The sequence below is a fragment of the Anolis carolinensis genome, chromosome 2, assembly GCF_035594765.1.
Source record: "Anolis carolinensis isolate JA03-04 chromosome 2, rAnoCar3.1.pri, whole genome shotgun sequence".
NCBI lineage: Eukaryota > Metazoa > Chordata > Lepidosauria > Squamata > Dactyloidae > Anolis > Anolis carolinensis.
The window spans coordinates 318,122,067-318,128,708 of record NC_085842.1 but is presented as its reverse complement, the minus strand read 5'-3'; positions in this window follow the sequence as shown (position 1 = coordinate 318,128,708).

Here is a 6,642-nt window from a genome sequence, read left to right as displayed (position 1 = left end):
CAAGACCCTAACTTATTTTGGGGAAAACAGGGTATAATCCAGAAAATAAAAGCAGAAAATCCCCCAATATCTGATTTGAACTGTGTTATCTGAGTCCACACTGACATATATTCCAGTTCAAAGCAGATAATGTGGGATTTTATTCAGCTGTGTGGAGGGGCCCTAGGCCTCCAACTGTCAATTATCCTGGGATCTAACAAGATGAAAAGCACAATTGAAACAAGTGAATATTATAAAACAGCAATCATATTGGAAGAGCCTGATTCCCCCCCCCCAAAAAAAAAATCAGCAACAACAAGAGTTGGGTGTTCTATTTACAAATCAATTATCCATGTGGAGTGGAAAGGAAGAGAAAGAAAAAACTAAGAAGTGAGGATTTGGGCTATGAGGCTCTCAAATGATGGACCTAAACATATGGAGATCCTTTATGCATGGAATCCATAGGGCAGTGGGAGAAATCATGGGACAGCGGAGCAAATATGTCACCCGGTGCCCCACTTCACTTGCATCACCCACTTGTCCATCACACACTGGAAATAATACCTTTCCGTCTTGCTCCTGCACTTTTTCTTGCATTTTCTATCTGAACATAAATATTCTCTCATGTTATCATAGAACACTTCGCCAATGCAGCCAGCATGGAGTCCTACTGGAAGTAGCTGTGTATCATGTGATGAGATCCAGTGAGCTCCATGCTGGCTGCATCAGCAAAGTGTTCTATGATGGAGAAATTTGCTAATGTGATGAGATCGTAACTTAAAGTTTACCACTACAGTTAGTTTTCCCTTGAGGCTAAGTTGTCATTTAAAACTTTGTCCTTCTTCTTTCTTACTTTTACAGTATAATTCTATTGGTCAGGACTAAAGGTAAGCAGGTTCTAGCCAAAGAGGAAGAAAGAGAAAGTAAATTTAATCCCAGATCGATTTTTGTTTGTTTGAATAAGTGCCAATTCTACTTCTGTGTTTGTTTGAATAAGTGCCAATTCCACTTCTTAAGTGTGATTTATTGTTGTGATGACTCATGGGCCTTGTAGTCCTGTTCCTAGTACTATTGTGGCAGACGAAGAGGAAAACATGGGATTTTCGCCGGTTCAGCCAGAGCCGGAGCCTCTCCACCTGGAGGATGTTTGCCCTCAAGAATTCAGCCAAACAGGCCTTGGGCAGAACTCCCCCCCGTTTTCCCGGAGGGACAATTATACTAGAGATAGAGGAGTCAGAGAGGCTAATCGCCGGAGCCTGAGAATCGCTGCCAAACAACTAGCTGATTTGGTCTGCTTCCCTTGGGAAATTCTAAGGAGTCATGCATCTGGACAGAGTTGGGTTTCGCTTCTCGTTCTCTAGGGAAAGTGTTCTGTTGGTGGGAAAACGAGACCCAATATAGGTGTTTGTCGCAAGGGGAACTTTGCGGAGTCAATTGATCAGCTTGAGGAGAGAGATCGTGTGTGGACTTCGTAACCCCAGTTCCTTGCTTCCCGGATCAAGTTTCAAGCCTGCCTTGTTTCACGTTTTGCCACGGACCTTGTTTCATGCTTCATGTTTGCCTCGTTTCAAGTCTTTGATCTAGCCAAGAATCAAGTTTATTTTCCAGCCTTGTTGTCAAGCTACATTGGACTTTAAAGACTCTGTCATTTCCCCACACTATTGCTTGGCAAAGTGTGTGTTTCGGTCAAGTGGATTAAAACTTTGAACTCTAATATCTTATATTGGACAATACATTTCTGGACTATATTTGACCTCATCTGAAAGGTCTGCTTCTGAACTATATTCTTCACTTGTTTTTATTGTTTTTATATATTTCTTTAATAAAGATATTAGATAGAGTCTGGCCTCTGCGCATGGTTATTGGTGTTCTGCAGCCTGGGTCCTGACAATTGTTATAATTGTATTGTTTTACTTTGTTTAATAATGTGTATTATGTTGTTATGTAATGTTTGTGTTTGCTTTTATGACTGTAAACCGCCCTGAGTCCCATCCGGGAGATAGGGCGGTATATAAATAAAGTTTTATTATTATTTTATTATTATTCTTACCTTCATATGGTCCTTTCTCTTTTTTTTCAAATCTACTGCTTCTATGACTTCAGAACTGGGGCACCAATGAAGTATAATAACAGAGAAAAGAGTGAAAAATACACCTTTTCATAGAATCATAGAAAGGAGCCTCCGGTGGCCTAGGGGATAAAAGCCTTGTGACTTCAAGGTTGGGTTGCTGACCTGAAGGCTGCCAGGTTCAAATCCCACCCGGGGAGAGCACGGATGAGCTCCCTCTAGCAGCTCCAGCTCCATGCAGGGACATGAGAGAAGCCTCCCACAAGGATGGTAAACATCAAAACATCCGGGCGTCTCCTGGGCAACGTTCTTGCAGACAGCCAATTATCTCACTCCAGAAGCAACTCCGGTTGCTCCTGACATGAAAAAAAAAATAGAATCATAGAGTTGGAAGAGTCGCACAGGTCCCTCTTCTCATAACAAATTGGCCATCTGTCTCCCACCCTCTTCGGTCTAGAAACGTTTACACTTTGTCCTTTGGCCCCAAAGCACTTTACAACTGTATTATTGCACTTTAGTTTAAGTGGCCCCTCCATGCCATCCCCTCCACCAACCTGGTGGTCCATTTTATCCTCCTTTATTTTTAACTGATTTATATGTTAACTGAGTTTTTTGGTTTAATATTTTGTTTTGTTTAAAGTAACTGTTTTGTATAAATGCTGTTTTTACTGTGTTTTGTTGCAATATGTTTTAACTGATCTACTTGTGCTGTATCTTCAGGCCTGTGTCTCGTGTAGCCACCCTGAATCCCTGCTGGGAGATGGTGGCGGGGTAGAAAAATAAAGTTACTTACTTACTTACTTGTGGGCCATCCAGTCCAACCCCCTGCCAAGAAGCAGGAAGATCACATTCAAAGCACCCCCGACAGATGACCATCCAAACCTCTGCTTAATAGCCTCCAAAGAAGGAGCCTCCACCACGCTCTCTCTGGGGCCGAGAGAGTTCCACTGCTGAACCACTATTCTCATAGTGAGAAAGTTCTTCCGAATGTTCAGGTGGAATCTCTTTTCCTGTTGTTTGAAGCCATTGCTCTGCTTCCTAGTCTCCAGGACAGCAGAAAACAAGCTTCTGGAAAAGACTTAACACATTTTGTACATTTCTGGGAAATAAAGCATTTTACTGTTATATGAGAATTATAAATATTTCTATGAGATTGAAACTGTTGCCTTGGAACTCTTCAACAAGGAAGTTCCGCAGTCAATGAGTTTCCAAGTCATCCATACTAATAGTGTCATTCAGGTATTATATAATATTTCTGTGGGAGAAAAGGTTGGAGGGCAAGAACCAGCAAGTTGTTTAGCACACGGGCTTTCATCTGGAGCATGCTGGAAGAACTTCACGATCCAAAGCTATTCTTAACTTGTGCTGTCTGTTCACACACACAGAGAGAAATAGAAGTTTCTCATCAGATTATAGAAATGAGTGACACTGCCCAGCCCCTCTCAATGAATCCAAAATAATCTGTGTTTTGCTTTTCAAGAGGCCTTGTTTTACAAAAGATTTTAATACCAGCATCCCAGGAGGTCAAAAATGCTGACCCTTTGAAATGAAAAGATTAACATTTTTATTGATTGGAAGTGAGGACTGGGTGGCTTGCACTGAAGCGTGAGAAATTCTATCTCTCAGAGGGTTGGGGTTGGGTTTTTTTGAAAGACTTTTCTTCTCACCCCTTCATAACAAATAAGGTTTATGGATTGCAAAAAGGGAGTCTGTCCCATTAAACTAAGTCTTTTCCAATCTTTAAACCGCTTGCAGACCCATCCCCGAAAAGACTGAGTCATGAGTTTTTCAATTTAGTTTGTTAATAGCTTGCCTTTCATAAAAGCATCAGGCCCAATAACAGAAATACCTAAATCAATACGATGATGCAGCCAGGCTTCGCAGAAATGATAGTTCTGAAATAAATATATAACATTCAACCACGGCTGTGTGACATTAAATTTATACACTCAATAAGAAAGTATAATTAATGACCCAAACTGTATTTCCCTTTTGCTGTTTCAGATATATCTCTGTGAGCATATGTTTAAAAAGCAAACCAACAGCACTTCTCCCAAGTTAGTCCTAGACGCTTTTAGTCTCTGGATACGCATGCACATATTTGCCACAATTAACAAATGGAACTTAAAAATACATATCAAGAGCCATATCATTTTGGCTTTCACCTTCAGTGTTCAAAGGTCAAATTAAGCTACATATTAGGTGACACTTTAGAACACTATGTTATTAAAATTCTTCGGGCTTGTCTACACTGGTCTTATACTTTGGTTTTGATCAGAAATTGTTCTTAGATGTTTAGATGGTATCCAGGTATTTCTGGTGAGCAATATGGGGTAAAAACAGTTAATACAATGTATTGAAGGAACTAGCAGAACTCATTTTAGAACCACTGGCAGGAATCTTTGAGAATTGTGTTGTCGAAGGCTTTCATGGCCGGGATCACAGGGTTGTTGTATGTCTTTCGGGCTGTGTGGCCATGTTCCAGAAGCATTCTCTCCTGACGTTTCGCCCACATCTATGGCAGGCATCCTCAGAGGTTGTTACCTCACAACCTCTGAGGATGCCTGCCATAGATGTGGGCGAAACGTCAGGAGAGAATGCTTCTGGAACATGGCCACACAGCCCGAAAGACATACAACAACTCTTTGAGAATTCTTAGAGAACAGAAGTCCCAGGAAATATTGTCCCTGTCCTCAAGAAGGGAAAAAAGGAGGACCTAAATAATTATCATCCAGTCAGCCTAACCTCAATACCAGGAAAGATTCTGGAGCAGATTATTAAGAAGGCACTCTGCAATCACTTAGAAAGGAATGATGTAATCGCTGAAAGAGAAAAACAAGTAATGTCAGACTAAATGTATCTCTCTCTCTCTCTCTCTCTCTCTTTTTTTATAAGGCCACAAGTTTGGAAGATGCAGGGAATCCTATGGAGGTAGCATATCTTAATTTCAGTAAGGCCTTTGACAAGGTTCCCAATGATGATCTTGCAAGCAAACTAGTCAAATGTGTTGTCGAATGCTTTCATGGCCGGGATCACAGGGTTGTTGTATGTCTTTCAGGCTATGTGGCCATGTATCCAGAAGTATACTTCTGGAACATGGCCACACAGTCCGAAAGACATACAACAAAACTAGTCAATTGTAGGGTAGAGAATACTACTGTTAGGTGGATTTGTAATTGGTTAAGCAACCAAACCCAAAGGGTGCTCTTCTCCAGTGGTTCCTCTTCATCCTGGGAAGAAGTGACTAGTTGGGTGCCACAGGATTCTGTCCTGGGTCCAGTGCTGTTTGACATCTTGATTAACAACCAGGGCCGTCCCTAGATAATTTTCAAGTGTAAGCAAACAGTATTTTGCCCCCCCTCCCCCAATGCAGTGAGAGTGGAAGAAAAGAGCCATGAAGATAGGTAGCAAAGATAATAGACTTCTGTTGAAGAAGAATCACTCAATTTGTTATACCCAGAACAGAATAATAGAGTTGGAAGATATAGATATGTGTATTAATGAGATAAAAATATGTCCTTTTTAAACAAACAGAATCTCCAGAAAATTACTGATCAACAATGGGAAAGATTAAACAAGGAGATAATGGAAGAAGAGATAAGAAAGGCAATAAAAAGATGAATGTGAACAAAGCTCCAGGTCCAGATGGCTTTTCAGTTTCATATTACAAGATCATGAGTGAAGAAATAACACCATATCTCCAAAAAAATTATGAACACGATAGTAAACCACCAAAAAACCCCAGATTCCTGGAGAATGGCCATGATAAAAATGATAAACAAAGACAAACAAGATCCCAAAGATGTGAAGAATTACAGACGATTTCTTTGCTTAATGTTAAACTATAAGATATTCATGAATATCTTAGCAGAGAGGCTAAAGTCTTTCCTAAACAACTGGATTAAAGAAAAGCCGGTTTTCTACCAAAATGCTAGATAAAAGATAATGTGAGAACTATATTAAATGTAATAGAATATTACAAAAAAAATAACCAAGAAGAATTAGACTTATTGAGTTTGGATGCAGAAAAGGCATTCAACAATTTAAAGTGGGACTTCTTAAAATTATTGTTGAGAGAATTAGATTTTGGATACCAATTTTTGAATGCCATAGAAGCGATATATGAAAGACAGGGAGCAAGGATAACAATAAACGGGCAAGAATAAGAAACAATCAATATAGGTAAAGGCACAAGACAGGGATGTCCTCTGTCCCCATTATTATTTATTATGACTTTAGAAATCCTACTCAATGAAATTAGGGAAGATAGACCTGGATCAAACTTGGCATACATACCCAACATAGCCAACTTTGAATGCTGGAGGGGTTTAAGGGAAATTGACCCACACTGTTGGGAGTAACAACTTAGATGAAGGTTTAGAGGACATGCTCTAAACTTTCAAATTATAGGAAAGGTGATTTCACCTGAACATTAGGAGGATCTTCTTGACCGTAAGAGCTGTTCAACAGTGGGACTCTCTCCCTTGGAGTGTGTCGGAAGCTCCTTACTTGGAGGCTTTTAAACAAAGGCTGGATGGCCACCTGTTGGGGTGCTTAGATTTGTTTTTCTTGCATGGAAGGTTGGACTAGATGGC